General features: G+C 37.9%; 1 pseudogene; it reads right to left on the bottom strand.

Moving 5' to 3' along the window:
• Positions 1 to 10,275: 10,275 nt before the first annotated feature.
• On the bottom strand, positions 10,276 to 11,853 carry LOC100591797 (annotated as a pseudogene).
• Between the last annotated feature and the right edge of the window lie 6,352 nt (positions 11,854 to 18,205).

The following is an 18,205-nucleotide window of genomic DNA, read 5'->3' on the forward strand; positions in this document are numbered from 1 at the left end:
TGTGAATATATATATATTCTTTCTATTTAGGCAAATCAACCCAGTGTTAGTGGTAAAAGCAAAGAAAAACTTTATGACAAATTTTAGAGACATAATTAGTGAATTTTTAAAACCTTAAATTCTTGTTGATGTATCTATCAAGCATGATGGGCATTAATGATGACAAAAGGGAACTTTAAATAACTAATAACTATTTCTAAATATACCTTAATTTTTACGTCAGTAATACTTTTACATGTTTTAAAAATCAGAACTATAAACAAAGTCATACTTTGATAAGTCTCAACTCAATCCCCTATGTTCCAGTCACCTCTATATATTTTACACTATTTATAAATTTATTTGTTTCTTATATATCTTCTAATATTTCTTCATACCATTTATAAGCAAATAAAAATATAGATTCTTAATTGTTCCTTTTTTACATATACAGTGTTTTGCAACGTGTTTTTCTCATTAAACAATATATTCTGAATTTCTGTATATTAGTACATAAAATACCCTAACTGCATAATGTACCATGCAGACTATACCACAGTTATATTAAACAGTCTGCTACACTGAAGTGCAGTTCCTGTCAAGGCAAAATACCATTCACCCTTTAAGTGACTGATTTTGACTGTCAAGTCAATGAACACGAAAGCAAAAATCATGGAAATCAGAAACTTACTCATTATCGTACATTTTTTCCTAGGGTTATGTATCGAGTTATATGTATTTCATGCATTATTCAAGACTGTACAAGTAAAATAAGCGTAACAGCTACACAAAACATGTATTACACTTTCCTGGGAAGGTTTCTGTTCTAAGTAAGGTGACTTTTATTGTGTGATTATAAATTGAACATTGATCTTCTAGTTACTAAAGCTCTTGGCTTTCATATTTTTCCTTCTTAGTTTTTGAAATTTTTGTACCATCTTGGTTACATTGTTTAGGGGAAATAGAACAGATGTATAAATTACTCTATTGACATTTTAACATGCTAACAGTATCCTTAAAATTACTGGGGTTCAATTATACAATTCTATCATTCCAAAACAATTGTTTTTAGAAGAGAGTTAAAACTAGCTATACCTTAAAACATGGGAAAATTGATTTTTTGTGTGTTGCTTGTCAAAGTTTCAAACTTTCCTTTGCTAGAAGAGAGACAATTAAGATTTTAGAGTTTTTAAGAAAACACTACCGATTCTTGCTTTTCTTTAATTCTTCGGCCGCCCTGGCTGAAGCTATTTTGACAAACACTTTTCATTTTGTTCTCCAAGGGAGACAACACACTGTGTTGTCTCAAATCACCGGCAGATAGAAGTATGTGGCACACAAGGAGGACATGGCCCTGACTTCCATGCAGACATGCTCCAGGAATTTTAGAGCTTGAGTGTTTATTACTTTCTTTTACAATTGCAGGCTTGTCATTCCTGCTTTTTGCTGAAAAAAAAAAAAGGGTAGTGCAAAATTTACAGAGCTTTTCTCCCCTGCATTCATCAGATTCTCCATAATAGATCCTGTTTAAAAGATAGTATGGGGATGATAATAAGATAGTTGATGCTTCTGCTTTTGTAAGAAAAAAAAAGGAAAAAAATCCAAAATTACCAATTTTTGAAGCTTATTCATCTAACGTAAACGTAGTGTGATCAGATAACATTCCTGAAAGGATTTCAGAGTTGGAAGCACTTCATTTGTATTTTCAATAATGGTTTAAATTATCTTCCCTAATTGGTTCCAGCCTGCCTGTTTCTAAGGCACCAAGATACAGAGAAAATCTTAATGTTAACCAGAAATTCAGGTTAGAAGAAGCTGAGTTTACATGTAAGACATATATGGTAATATCATCACTTAGAAATTCTGAATGCTAACTCCCTCCCTCTTAGCTTTTATAAGGCAAAGCTGTAAGTCAGATTACTTCTACCAAAGCTATCAACAGCTTTCCACCTACAGATGATTGAATTTTGTGAGATATTAAATCAGTAAAATTTGAAATATAGCCATATATATAGCAGCAAATTTATATTTACATGCAAAAGCCAAAATAAAATAAATCCAGTTCTTTAATTTGCCCCTAAATAATATAGGGCACAATAAATTTTAATCTGAGTTTTGCTAGAAGAAATTGAAGTATTTAGAAGAAAAGTATGACCTAACATATCAATTTTTTCAATAAATTCAACTGTTGCAGGAGTGATATTAAACAGCTGTTAGAGACTTAGCACACTACGTACCTAATAGAATAAAATAAACTCATAAGTCAGAATAAAAAACTCATAAATCGGAGTCAAACCAGAATAATCAGAATAAAAAACTCATAAATCAAAATCCCATAAGAGTCCCAAAGTTATTTTCTAATCTTATTTCCTGCAAAGTTGCATCCTATTCTGATTTTGTAAAGAGACATATACTAAGAGGATGAGTGCAGTTGCAGTCATCTGTACAAAGGGAATTTTTATTGAGATGCTGCTTTGTTATGAAATTATTTATTTTTATAAATAAAATTATTATATAAAAATGACTAAATCTGGCAACATTTCTTAAACAAAACTATGTGTTTAAACAACATCACAGAAGGAACTGCACTGAAGACATGAGATAATACTTTACTCAGCCCTTGGGATTTGCTGATTATAAAATATGTGTAATTGCAAATATCAATGCCACCTCCATAATAACTATACAATTATGACTAAATTGGGAACTTTTATTATTAGCATTGTTTAATTCTTTTATTTAACGATGTTGGTGAAGATGATGGTAATGGTGATTGAACAGTGGAATAATATGTGGTATTTTTTAAGAAACATTAAACACCAAACTTTCTTATTTTGTTAATTGAAAATATTGACCAAACTACTAAAGATAAATGCCAAAATATCATAAGTGTTGTCCAAATGGCAGACAGAAGGTAGAGCTAACCTTGGGCGCGCTCATCACCTTCTGTTAGCACAAACAAAATGTTTGAATGTCCACCTTGTGCTAAATGTCCACCTTTGCTAAGGGAGGAAGTAAGTCAAGTAATGTCACTGAGGGCTTTGATATCTGCCTGCTAGAAATAAAAATATCTGTATGGAGTTTTCAAAAAATAACGAAAAATGAAGAAAAAAGGTCCATGTGTTAATAGTCACTAATATCATTCCAAATCCTATTCAATTAAAATTGAGATCTTTTTAAAAACCAAAATACCAGAATTCTTTGCACTTGCAAAACCAAAGTTAATATGGTAACATCTGTAAAGGCAGTAACTTCAAGATTTCCTTTGATAGTTGAAGACTAGACTTGCCGTTTCTTTTTTTTTCTTTTTTCTTTTTTCTTTTTTTTTTTTTTTTTTTTTTTGAGATGGAGTCTCACTCTGTTGCCCAGACTGGAGTGCAGTGGTGTGATCTCCACTCACTGCAACTGCTACCTCCCAGGTTCAAGCAATTCTCCTGCCTCAGCCTCCCAAGTTGCTGGTATTACAGGCACCCACCACCACGCCCGGCTAATTTTTTGTATTTTCAGTAGAGACAGGGTTTTGCCATGTTGGGCAGGCTGGTCTCGAACTCCTGACCTCAGGTGATCCACCTGCCTCAGCCTTCCAAAGTGCTGGGATTATAGGTGTGAGCCACTGTGCCCGACCGAGGTTTCTTTGTTGTTTGTTTTAAATAACTATACAGGAAGTTACAAAGGTTGTATAGAGGTCCTGTGTACTTTTAAGCCAGTTTCCACCATTGCTTGCATCATTCAATAACTGAGACCAATTATTTGATAAAAGAATATCAAAGCTAGGAATTTGGTATCAGTACAAGGCATGTTAGTTTTATGTCATTCTATTCCAGTAGATTTGTGTATCTACTATCAAAATCAAGATACAGAATTATCATCGGAAAGATCTCTCTTATTCTAATCCTTTATAGTCATATCTACCTGCATCCACCATCCACAATCACGGGCACACACTATTCTGTTTTCTATCTCTATAATTTTGTCATTTGTAGAATATTATATGGATTCATACACTATGTGACCTTTAAAATTGGTTTTACTCACTTGGCTTACCACCCGTGAGATCTTTTATGTGCTGAATTGTGCTCCCTCAAAACTCATATGTTGAAGCCCTAAGTCTCAGTACTTCAGAGTGTGACTGTATTTGGAGATAGGGCTTTTAAAGAAGTGATTAAGTTAAAATGTGGCTATTAGGGTGGGCACTGACCCAATCTGACTAGTATCATTAAAGAAGAACTTTGGACATCTAAAGAGATACCAGGGATAGATACGCACTCAGGAGAGATCTTGTGAGGATACAGTGAAAGGGCAGCTATTAGCAAGCCAAGGAGAGAGGCTGTGAAACAATCCAAACCTGCCCACACCTTGATCTTGGACTTCTAGCCTCCAAAACTGGGAGAAAATAAATTTCTGTTGTTTAAGTCACACAGATTGGTATTTTGTCATGGCAGCCCTAGCAAACTAATATAAGATCCATACAATTTGGTGTATCTATCAAGAGTTCATTCCTTTATATTGCTGAGTATTATATATCCTGAGTAAACATTTCAGGGTATGTTTGTTTCTGTCTCATTTTATGTAACCATTTACCTATGAGGAACATTTTGGTTGTTTCCAGTTTGGGGTTTATTGCAAATAAAGTTGCCACAAGCAATTCATGCATGGGTTTCTGTGTGGACCTAAGTTTTTATCCTGGAGGGATAAAGGCTGAGAACTGAAATTTCTGGGTTGCAAGGTAAGTTTATGTTTAGTTTTTAAGGAAACTACCAAACTATTTTCTAGAGTGGCTAAATTGTCTTATTCTCATCAGCAATGCATGTGTATCCAGTTTCTCCACATTCATGGCAGCATGTAGTATCACCACGTGTTTGTTTTCACTTTTCTAACAGATGTATAGTGATATCTCATTGTGGTCTTCATTTGCATTTCCCTAATAGCTAGTCATGAACATCTTTTCATATGGGAATTTACCATCTATGTGTCTTCTTTGGTGAAGGGTCTCTTTATATTTTTCCCATTTTGCAATTATATGGTTTGGTGTTTAATGTTGAATCTTGAAAGTTATTTACGTACTCTATAGATGAGTATTTTGTAAGATACGTGGTTTGTAAATATTTTCAGTTTGTTGCTTGTCTTTTCCTCCTCTTGAGATGATGCATAATTTTTAATTTTGATGAAATTCAATATATTTTTTTCTGGTTGTTTGTATGAGTTATTTATTGAAAACTAGACATTTAGGGGATTATATTATAATTCTCTGGACCTTATTATATCATAAGGTTCACAGACAAAGCCTCCTCTGATAGCATGCCTGTGGGGAAAAGAGAGACACCTTCTCGTTGTTGCCAGGTAAGTGTAGACTCCGAGGTTTTCCTCTTGGCCTTCATTGACACCTGGGGGTAGAAAAGGCTCCTTGTCACTGCTGGGCGGGGTTGGGAGTTGAGGCTTTCCACTAGGCTTTTGCGGATGCCACCCTGGCTGGGTGGGGGGGGCCAGCTCATTATTGCTCTCTCATGGTAGTCTACACTGACACTGCAGTGGGGTGGCCCTGTTACCAAGCTGAGTGTCGGAGGAAGTCTTAACCCCCAACAAGGCCTCCTCTGACAGTGCAGGGCAGGTGTGGTGTAAGTTCACTGACTGGGGAGGCCTGCTTACCACCTGGTGGGACCAAAAATCCTGGCTTCTTACTTGACCTTCTCTGGCCCCACTTTGGTAGGGGATTGAGACACTCCATTATAGACTGGCAAGGGGAGCCTCTTTCCCCTCAGCCTTTGCTGGTGGAGGTGGGGATGGGGCCATAGTTCATACTGTTGTATTAGGCAGAGTAGAGCAATCAAGAATAAAATCATGTCACTTGCAACAACATGGATGGAACTGGAGGTCATTGTGTTAAGTGAAATAATCCAGACACAAAAAGACAATTAGGACGTGTACTTAATTATGTGTGGGATCTAAGAACGCTGATCTCATGGACGTGGAGAGTAGAATTATTATTCTACTCTGGATCCCAGAGGCTGGAAGGATGCAGGTGTGAAGGGGAGGATGAAGAGAGGTTGGCAAATGAGTACTAACATACAATGACATAGAAAAAATAAGTCCAGGCCAGGCACGTTGGCTCAGGCCTGTAATCCCAGCACTTTGGGAGGCCGGGTGGGTGCATCACTTGAGGTCAGGAGTTTGAGACCAGCCTGGCCAACATGGCGAAACCCCGCCTCTACTAAAAATACAAAAAGTAGCCAGGCATGGTGGTGCATGCCTGTAGTCTAAGTTACTCAGGAGGCTGAGGAGGGAGGATCACTTGAGCCTGGGAGGTCTAGGTTGTAGTTTGTAGTGAGCCAAGAGCACACCACTGCACTCCAGCCTGGGAGACAGGAGTAAAACCCTGTCCACTGTCCCCACAAAAAGAAAGAAAAAGAAAAAAAAAAAAGAAGTCCTAATGTTTGATAGTAAAGTAGGGTGATTGTAGTTAACAACAGTGTACCATATATTTCAAAATAGCTAGAAGAGAGGATGTGAAATATTCTCAATATATTGAAATGATAAATGTTTGAGGTGATGGAAATCCTAAATGCCCTGCCTTGATCATGACATATTCTATGCATGTAACAAAATATCACTTGTACCCCATAATGTAAAAACACTATGTATCAATAAAATCATCTAAAAGTTTCCTGTCTTTCTAGGCTGCCCTCTTAGTGGTTTTTTGACTAGTCACAGCTGTCTTTTTCCTTTTTTTTTTTTGTCTGAGTCCATTAGAAATTCCTTTTTGCCAGCTTCTCCAGTACTTACACTGGGGTATCCAAGAAATTCACCACCATGTTATTCTTCGAGTTCTGAGGTCCCTAGCCAGTCTGTCTTCTCTTTTCTTCACCTGTCAGAACCTATTTATTTTATGGATAACATCTAGGGTTTTTAGCTATACTTAGCATGATAATGAAAACTTATTTAATGGGTACAATGTACATTATTCAGGTGATGGATACTCTAAAAGCCCTGACATGACCACCATGTAACCTAAACATGTAACAAAATTGCACATACATCCCATAAATATCTACAAATAAAATTTTTTTAATTTAACAAAGAAAGTATGTCTAGTACATCTTCTCAGAAACTGAGTTTAAAAACTTAGTTTTTCTTTTGATCTGCTTATATCTTTTTTTCCACACGATAATGCTTTATTTTTATACGGGAATAAGATCTGCAACTCTCATAAAAATGTCATGTGGAAAATTAAGTAATATATATTAATTACCATAGAAGGAAGTAAAAGTATTACCATGAAGAGCTAAGTGCATTTATGTAATATTTTAAAATAACTTCAAGAGAATGAAAGAAGTGACTTTCACCATGACAAGTTGGTCCTTTCAAAATTATGTGGTTGATCTTTCAGAATGTAATTATTTGTTCTTACTGAAAGTTATTAGGAATATGTCCAATTATAACTCTTATATGTCAAGCTGGTAATATAAAGATTTAAAAGTGAAAACTCTAAAATTTCATATGCTTTTTCAGTTTTATGTTAATTCATAGCTCTCAAGATTTTTACCAAGCCTTTTAGCAGATTCCTTTAGAGAGAGCCTGACAATATCAAGGACTTGGGAAAATGAGATAACTAAGCAGCGACATCATCAATCACAAAGACAGGATTCTGATGCTGTAAAATTTTTCATCAGAGCCTCCTTAACATTTACTATGATAGAAATTGCTTTCCGGATGTGGCAGTGTTTGGGCACTTCAAACAGTGGAAAAGGTGCAACAGAAGAGAGAATGGAAATAGGCAGGAGGAGGGATAGTTAGTGTAGGCACTAGATTGAAACCTCCTCTGTATGAGTCCTAGATCCTATGGCTGACTCTGAGGCCATAGAGTTTACTTAACCTAAGAGCCTTGATTTACTTATTTTTTAAATGGGATTATTCTAATGCCTAACCTCAAAATTTCCTAAGGTATAAATTAAGTAATATATCTGAAGTTTGTAGTTAACATGGCATTATTGCCCCTCCTACCAAGGAGGGTCATCACCATCTTAATGAGAGAAATAAACTAGTATTTGAAAGAAATAAAATAAAATAGTATTTATTTCTTTTATAAAGAATACATTTAGTATTAAATAATGTATTTGTTATTGTTAAATGTATTATTTGGTATTATTCGTATTTAGTATTATTAGCATTAACTGTATTATTAATTTAGTATTATTTATTATTAAATGTATTGTTTGGTATTAATTAAATGTATTAAATATTATTAAATGCCCACTGTGACATTCTAGGTATGCCACTTTTATTGTTGATCTCACTTAATAATGGCAAAAACATCATGCGGTGGATGTTATAACTAAGAAAACTAAGGCTCAGGAAGATAGAACAATTTCCCCTGATTCCCACAATTAATATGCAAAGAAAAAGAAGAAAGGAAGAAAGATAGAAAGGAAGAGAGAGAAAAAGAGAGAGTCTGTTTATTCTAACGTGTCAGGCATGTTGCTAGACACTGGGAATAAAACAGTGAGCAGACATAATTTCCTCCCTCAGGGATTTTAGATTATAGTGGAGAAACAGACAAATAGATTACGCAATTATATGATGAGGAACTAGGATCAATGTCAGCACTAACTAGCATAAGAATATTTAGGCGAGGCACATAACTCAATGGAGAAAGTTATAGGGGCCCTTTGGAAGGGGAGATGTCTAGGTTGGGACCTGAAATAAAGTAGAGATTTTTCATGCCATACTCACTATATCATGCTGCCTGCTGCATTATTTAGATTTCAGCCTATAGTTGGGATTTGTAATGTAGCTTCTCTGCAGCCCTCACATGCTAAGTGGAGTAACAGAACTTGGTTTGGGACAATTTGGGACCAGTCAGCATAAAAGTCTTTACAGGGAAGGATGGATGACCGAGAAGGGCCACAACAGGAACAATAACAGGTTAGGTAAACAGGTGGGCAGTAGGTCAGGATTGAGGAGAAGGCCAGAACAAAATTCAAGCAGGCAGGCAAGATCAGGGACATCTGCTGGGAGGTGGTCATTGTCCAGCCACTAGATATGCATTCAAAGGTAGACTCTAATTTCTGGAAAGACTGGACTGAAGAAAGACAGGGCTGCAAATATAGGGTAACGGAGGTGTTAGGCAGGAGTTCCTGCTCAATTGGGGATGGGGAAGCAAGATTTGGACAGTTATATGGAGGATTCGGATAACAATAAATTAAGAGAAAAAATCAAACAGCATATGCAATGTAAAAGAAAGATAAGGAATTAACTGATGAGTTAAAAAGATTTTTTAAAGGTATTATCAGAGCAAGATCCTGAAGGAAAGAAGTTTTAGATGTCATTTGTAAAATTACAGTCTATGATCCCAAATTAAATCTCTTTGGCATTTTGTCAGAGATCCCAGTATATGCTTACATACAATTTTCCAGGAGAGATGATCTCTTTGTACTGACTTATTCCTGCATTTTGGTCACCTTTGCCCTCTGTAGTTCAGACTTTAAGGTTCAATCATGTATCCTCTGTCACAATACTCAAAATACTCACTTTCTTATCATAATTTTATCCTTCTGCAAAACAGTGCAGCCACACTCCAGCTTAGGCACTGGCCCATTCGGGTCCTGATACAGTTTCTAAATAGACAGAAGTTATACTTTGGGGTAAATAGCCCTGATTTAGTGGCCTTAATTCAATAGTTAGTTTGGAAAGATTTCCAACTTCTCCAAATCTTTCTTCTTTTAATTCCTGCTTTCTTGTTTATATCTGACCTCTTATACTTTGTTTCTGCAAACTTTGCTTGGGTTCAACAATAATACTATCTCCACCACCAGAATTCTGAAAATTATGCATGTTTTCTTTCCTTTCTTCCTCTTTTTCTGGTTTCTTTGTAAGGTAAAACAGATTAACAATTTGGAAAAATAAAATAAGAAATAAAAAGAAGTGGCTATATATTACCATATTCTCACCATTCAAACACAACTGCTAATTACTTACTGATATCCTTATTCTAGCCTTTCTTTTATGTACAGTTACAAACATATGTGTAATTTTGTATCTTGATTGCCTACGAATTTCTAACTCTTTGGGAGAGTTTCCAAATACAGTTTTATTTTAGATGTTGCATTTTCTACTTGTAATACATTGGTCATGAAGTGCACTGTATTCTACTCCTTTCCCTGCACACATGTTCAAGTATACAGAATGCCCAGTAATTTTCTCCAGCAGCTCAACTTTAAAACTGCCACATAGTTTGCTACAAATTTGAGTCCCTCAACATTTTACTGTGTGGAACAATGTTACATCTATATTTGAGTTGGCTTAATCAACCTCTTCAATGATGGGCCTTAAGGAAGCACTACCAGAGAAAGGAGCTCTTCCACCAGGGAAGCCCCCAGGCATTCCTCCCAGCATGTCCCTGCACCCTAGTATAGCTTGATAATTCCTCCTAGTATGGCCCTGCACCCTGGTACAGCTTGATAATGATGGACTGCAAACTAGCTCTTTCTGCTGATGTTCAAATTATTCCTTCATTACAGTCTGATTCTTATCAAGCCAGTTGGTGATTTTATTACACTTGTCAAGAATCTTCTGTTTATCCTTATTGTTGATCTTGCCTTGAAGTCTCTCATCTTCAACAGTTGCTTTCATGTTGAATGAATAAGAGTCAAGTGAATTCTCTGATGCCACATTGTCCTTCTGCTTCTCATCTTCAGCTTTGTACTCAGCTTCCTGGACCATATTCTCAATGTCTTCCTTGCTCAAATGCCCCTGGTCATTAGTGATGATAATTTTGTTCTCTTTTTCTGTACTCTTACCTACAGCAGAGATATTGAGGATGCTATTGACATGAATATCACAAGTGACTTTAATCTGAAGAACAGCAAAGGCAGCAGGAAGTATGTCTATGAGCTCAAACTTGCCCTGGATAACAAGCAAATTGTTATCCTTGGTTATGGCACTCTCACCTTCATAAATTTGAATGAGGACATCAGGTTGGTTGTCAGGGTAGGTAGTGAAGGTCTGGGTCTGCTTGGTAAGAAAAGTACATTGCATTTCATGGGAACAGTCATGACTCCACAGCAGCATCATTACCAAAGAGAAGAGGAGTGAATCCAAAAGTAGCAAATCTTGAGTAGTTTAAGATTTGTCTTAAGATAGGATGGCTGCCTGGACTGCTGCACCATAAGCAACAGCTTTATCAGGGTCAATGCTCTTGTCAGCTCTTTTCCACTAAATAACTATTGCGGGAGTTTTTGGATCTAGGAGATAGAGATAGAACCACCTACCAGGACAATAACATGGATCTGCAACTTGTCTAGTTTGTTGTCCTGAAGGGGTATCTCTATGGGGTCCTGGGTGCCACGGAACAGGACAGCATTCAATTCTTCAAACTGGGCATGGGTAATGGAGGTATAAATATCTGTTCCTTCACAGAGAGAATTAATCTCACTACTGGCCTGGGTGCTGGAAGGGAGAGTGCAATTACCCCATCACAAGCAGTACAGAAGCATCAGACAGCCCTGTTGTTCTCACTACTGTCCTTATGCTTGTATTTGAACTCAGCAATAAAATGGTTGATCATTTGGTTGTCAAAATCTTCTTCACCTAAGTGGGTGTCTCCAGCTGTAGATTTGATCTCAAAGATTTCATCCTCAAGAGTGAGGACAGACACATCAAAAATTTCATCTCTTAAGTCATAGATGAGCACATGTCTTTCAGCTCCAACCTTTTTGTCTGTGCCATAAGCAATAGAAGCAGCAGTGGGCTCATTGATAATTCTAAGTACATTGAGACCAGCAATGGTTCCAGGATCTTTGGTAGCCTGACATTAGAGTCATTAGGCCCTATGACCATAACATTGGAAATAGTCTTCTCAAGGTGAAATAATAATTTCATTATTCTAAGAGATCACCTACTTAGCACTTATATAGATGAAAATCTAATAAGCCATTACAGCCATAAGCAATGCTAATGAACATTTTTGCAAACTCTGGACAGGTGCTTGACATCCTCAATGATCTTCCTATTTTTCTCCGTTATCTGGTCATGAGCAACTGGCCCAGCTGAAGATGATTCATTTCATATGAGATCACCTTTAATGTACTTTAGTCCACTGTAACACAGCATCCAGTTGAAGTGGAAAGTGTGGACAGGTATGAACCTCCAAAACGGCAACAGCAAACTGCAAAGCTCACCCAAAACACATCTACCAACACCAGGGTCTTCAACTACCAATCAAGCCCCTCTACACTGTCTGAGAAAAAGAAATATCTCTAACTTCCTCAGTTCATAATGATTTTAATATATCAGGAATTTTTTCATTGTATTTCTAGGGCCAAATAAAATTTAAAATATTTGGCAGCACCCTTGTGAGTTTACTGTGGTGTCCAGGGTGCCTTAGAGCCAGTTTAGGAACTGCATTTCTAAAAATAATAGTTGTTTTTCATTGTCTTCTAAAATTCAAGATTTACATTCAGGAGTGGACATGTCCCTAAGGTATCAAAACTCTAAATTTCAAGGCCTCTTACTTCTAGGAGTCTCCTCCATGGCCCTGATCAGGGAGAAACAAAATTGAGCATGTAACAACAATTGTTTAAGAGAACCACTTCTCCTTCCTCCCAAGACCCATTGTAGTTTGGTAGTATTAGAGTGTCCATGGGCACATATATATAGTATCTAGCTAGGAAGAAGTTAGCATTAGAGGAAAAACACAATTTGACATGAATGAAGTCACAAAACTCTGTGGCCAATCCTTCTATTCAAATATGAAAATAATTTAAGTGTAGGATTGTTTTTGTTTTGGTCAATACTCATGCACAATGACATTTCCTGTTAATAATATACTTGATAGTGAAGCCTACATAATTTTATATAAAATCTCCTCTTTTTCCCATTGTTAATGAAAATTTCCCAAGACAAAATTTACCATAACTCATTCATTTGTAGAACATAAACTTGCGAGGCAGGAGGGAGCCAAGATGGCTGAATAGGAACAGCTCTGGTCTACAGCTCCCAGCATGAGTGATGCAGAAGATGGGTGACTTCTGCATTCCCATCTGAGGTACCGAGTTCATCTCACTAGGGAGTGCCAGACAGTGGGCACAGGACAGCAGGTTCAGTGCACAAGCTGAAGCAGGGTGAGGCATTGTCTCACTCGGGAAGTGCAAGGTGTCAGGGAGTTCCCTTTCCTAGTCAAAGAAAGGGGTGACAGATGGCACCTGGAAAATCAGGTCGCTCCCATCCTAATACTGTGCTTTTCCCAGGGGCTTAAAAAACGGCACACCAGGAGATTATATCCCACACCTGGCTCGGAGGGTCCTATGCCCACGGAGTCTCACTGATTGCTAGCACAGCAGTCTAAGATCAAACTGCAATGTGGCAGCAAGGCTGGGGGAGGGGTGCCCACCATTGCCCAGGCCTGCTTAGGTAAACAAAGCAGCCAGGAAGCTCGAACTGGGTGGAGCCCACCACAGCTCAAAGAGGCCTGCCTGCCTCTGTAGGCTCCACCTCTGGGGGCAGGGCACAAACAAAAAGACAGCAGTAACCTCTGCAGACTTAAATGTCCCTGTCTGACAGCTTTGAAGAGAGTAGTGGTTCTCCCAGCACACAGCTGGAGATCTGAGAATGGACAGACTGCCTCCTAAAGTGGGTCCCTGACCCCTGAGCAGCCTAACTGGGAGGCACCCCCAACTAGGGGCAGACTGACACCTCACATGGTCGGGTAGTCCTCTGAGACAAAACTTCCAGAGGAACGATCAGGCAGCAGCATTCGCGGTTCATGAAAATCCGCTGTTCTGCAGCCTCCACTACTGAGACCCAGGCAAACAGTGTCTGGAGTGGACCTCTAGCAAACTCCAACAGACCTGCAGTTGAGGGTGCTGTCTATTAGAAGGAAAACTAACAAACAGAAAGGACATCCACACCAAAAACCCATCTGTACATCACCATCATCAAAGACCGAAAGTAGATAAAACCACAAAGATGGGGAAAAAACAGAGCAGAAAAACCGGAAATTCTAAAAAGCAGAGTGCCTCTCCTCCTCCAAAGAATGCAGTTCCTCACCAGCAACGGAACAAAGCTGGACGGAGAATGACCTAGACGAGCTGAGAGAAGGCTTCAGACGATCAAACTACTCCGAGCTACAGGAGGAAATTCAAACCAAAGGCAAAGAAGTTAAAAACTTTGAAAAAAATTTAGACGAATGAATAACTAGAATAACCAATACAGAGAAGTGCTTAAAGGAGCTGATGGAGCTGAAAGCCAAGAATCGAGAACTATGTGAAGAATGCAGAAGCCTCAGGAGCCAATGCGATCAACTGGAAGAAAGGGTATCAGTGATGGAAGAAGAAATGAATGAAATGAAGTGAGAAGGGAAGTTTAGAGAAAAAAGAATAAAAGAAATGAACAAAGCCTCCAAGAAATATGGGACTATGTGAAAAGACCAAATCTACGTCTGATTGGTGTACCTGAAATTGATGGGGACAATGGAACCAAGTTGGAAAACACTCTGCAGGGTATTATCCAGGAGAACTTCCCCAATCTAGCAAGGCAGGCCAACATTCAGATTCAGGAAATACAGAGAACACCACAAAGATACTCCTCGAGAAGAGCAACTCCAAGACACATAATTGTCAGATTCACCAAAGTTGAAATGAAGGAAAAACTGTTAAGAACAGCCAGAGAGAAAGGTAGGGTTATCCACAAAAGGAAGCCCATCACACTAACAGCTGATCTCTCAGCAGAAACTCTACAAGCCAGAAGAAAGTAGGGGCCAATATTCAACATTCTTAAAGAAAAGGATTTTCAACCCAGAATTTCATATCCAGCCAAACTAAGCTTCAAAAGTGAAGGAGAAATAAAACACTTTGCAGATAAGCAAATGCTGAGATTTTATCACCACCAAGCCTGCCCTAAAAGAGCTCCTGAAGGAAGCACTAAACATGGAAAGGAACAACCGGTACCAGCCATTGCAAAATCATGCCAAATTGTACCGATCATCCAGGCTGGGAAGAAACTGCATCAACTAACGAGCAAAATAACCAGCTAACATCATAATGAAAGGATCAAATTCTCACATAACAATATTAACTTTAAATGTAAATGGACTAAATGCTCCAATTAAAAGACACAGACTGGCAAATTGGATAAAGAGTCAAGACCCATCAGTGTGCTATATTCAGGAAACCCATCTCACGTGCAGAGACACACATAGGCTCAAAATAAAAAGGAGGACCAAGCAAATGGAAAACAAAAAAAGGCAAGGGTTGCAATCCTAGTCTCTGATAAAATAGACCTTAAACCAACAAAGATCAAAAGAGACAAAGAAGGCCATTACATAATGGTAAAGGGATCAATTCAAAAAGAAGAGCTAACTATCCTAAATATACATGCACCCAATACAGGAGCACCCAGATTCATAAAGCAACTCCTGAGTGACCTAGAAAGAGACTTAGACTCCCACACAATAATAATGGGAGACTTTAACACCCCACTGTCAACATTAGACAGATCAACAAGACAGAAAGTTAACAAGGATACCAAGGAATTGAAATCAGCTCTGCACCAAGCAGACATAATAGACATCTACAGAACTCTCCACCCCAAATCAACAGAATATACATTTTTTTCAGCACCACACCACACCTATTCCAAAATTGACCACATAGTTGGAAGTAAAGCTCTCCTCAGCAAATGTAAAAGAACAGAAATTATAACAAACTGTCTCTCAGACCAAAGTGCAATCAAACTAGAACTCAGGATTAAGAAACTCACTCAAAACCGCTCAACTACATGGAAACTGAACAACCTGCTCCTGAATGACTACTGGGTACATAACGAAATGAAGGCAGAAATAAAGATGTTCTTTGAAACCAACGAGAAAAAAGATACAACATACCACAAGCTCTGGGACACATTTAAAGTAGTGTGTAGAGGGAAATTTATAGCAGTAAATGCTCACAAGAGAAAGCAGGAAAGATCTAAAACTGACACCCTAACATCACAATTAAAAGAACTAGAGAAGCAAGAGCAAACACATTCAAAATCTAGCAGAAGGCAAAAAATAACTAAGATCAGAGCAGAACTGAAGGAGATAGAGACACAAAAAACCCTTCAAAAAATTAATGAATCCAGGAGCTGGTTTTTTGAAAAGATCAACAAAATTGATAGGCCGCTAGCAAGACTAATAAAGAAGAAAAGAGAGAAGAATCAAATAGACTCAATAAAAAAATGATAAAGGGGATATCACCACTGATCCCAAAGAAATACAATCTATTATCAGAGAATACTACAAACACCTCTACACAAACAAACTAGAAAATCTAGAAGAAATGGATAAATTCCTGGACACATACACCCTGCCAAGACTAAACCAGGAAGAAGTTGAATCTCTGAATAGCCCAATAGCAGGCTCTGAAATTGTGGCAATAATCAATAGCTTACCAACCAAAAAGAGTCCAGGGCCAGAAGGATTCACAGCCGAATTCTACCAGAGGTACAAGGAGGAACTGGTTCCATTCCTTCTGAAACTATTCCAATCAACAGAAAAAGAGGGAATCCTCCCTAACACATTTTATGAAGCCAGCATCATCCTGATACCAAAGCCTGGCAGAGCCACAACCAAAAAAGAGAATTTCAGACCAATATCCTTGATGAACATTGATGCAAAAATCCTCAATAAAATCCTGGCAAACTGAATCCAGCAGCACATCAAAAACTTATCCACCATGATCAAGTGGGCTTCATCCCTGGGATGCAAGGCTGGTTCAACATACGCAAATCAAAAAATGTAATCCAGCAAATAAACAGAACCAAAGACAAAAACCACATGATTATCTCAATAGATGCACAAAAGGCCTTTGACAAAATTCAACAACCCTTCATGCTAAAAACTCTCAATAAATTAGGTATTGATGGGACATATCTCAAAATACTAAGAGCTATGACAAACCCACAGCCAATATCATACTGAATGGGCAAAAACTGGAAGCATTCCCTCTGAAAACTGGCACAAGACAGGGATGCCCTCTCTCACCACTCCTATTCAACATAGGGTTGGAAGTTCTGGACAGGGCAATTAGGCAGGAGAAGGAAATAAAGGGTATTCAATTAGGAAAAGAGGAAGTCAAATTGTCCCTGTTTGCAGAGGACATGACTGTATATCTAGAAAACCCCATTGTCTCAGCCCAAAATCTCCTTAAGCTGATAAGCAACTTCAGCAAAGTCTCAGGATACAAAATCAATGTACAAAAATCACAAGTATTCTTACACACCAATAACAGACAAACAGAGAGCCAAATCATGAGTGAACTCCCATTCACAATTGCTTCAAAGAGAATAAAATACCTAGGAATCCAACTTACAAGGGATGTGAAGGACCTCTTCAAGGAGAACTACAAACCACTGCTCAATGAAATAAAAGAGGATACAAACAAATGGAAGAACATTCCATGCTCATGGGTTGGAAGAATCAATATCGTGAAAATGGCCATACTGCCCAAGGTAATTTATAGATTCAATGCCATCCCCATCAAGCTACCAATGACTTTCTTCACAGAATTGGAAAAAACTACTTTAAAGTTCATATGGAACCAAAAAAGAGCCCACATTGCCAAGACAATCCTAAGCCAAAAGAACAAAGCTGGAAGCATCATGCTACCTGACTTCAAACTATACTACAAGGCTACAGTAACCAAAACAGCATGGTACTGGTACCAAAACAGAGATATAGATCAATGGAACAGAACAGAGCCCTCAGAAATAATGCCACATATCTACAACTATCTGATCTTTGACAAACCTGACAAAAACAAGCAATGGGAAAAGGATTCCCTATTTAATAAATGGTGCTGGGAAAATTGGCTAGCCATATGTAGAAAGCTGAAACTGGATCCTTTCCTTACACCTTATACAAAAATTACTTCAAGATGGATTAAAGACTTACATGTTAGACCTAAAACCATAAAAACCCTAGAAGAAAACCTAAGCATTACCATTCAGGACATAGGCATTTGCAAGGACTTCATATCTAAAACACCAAAAGCGATGGCAACAAAATCCAAAATTGACAAATGGGATCTAATTAAACTAAAGAGCTTCTGCACATTAAAAGAAACTACCATCAGAGTGAACAGGCAACCTACAAAATGGGAGAAAATTTTTGCAACCTACTCATCTGACAAAGGGCTAATATCCAAAATCTACAATGAACTCAAATTTACAAGAAAAAAACAAACAACCCCATCAAAAA

The sequence above is a fragment of the Nomascus leucogenys genome, chromosome 22a (genome assembly GCF_006542625.1).
Source record: "Nomascus leucogenys isolate Asia chromosome 22a, Asia_NLE_v1, whole genome shotgun sequence".
NCBI classification, from domain to species: domain Eukaryota; kingdom Metazoa; phylum Chordata; class Mammalia; order Primates; family Hylobatidae; genus Nomascus; species Nomascus leucogenys.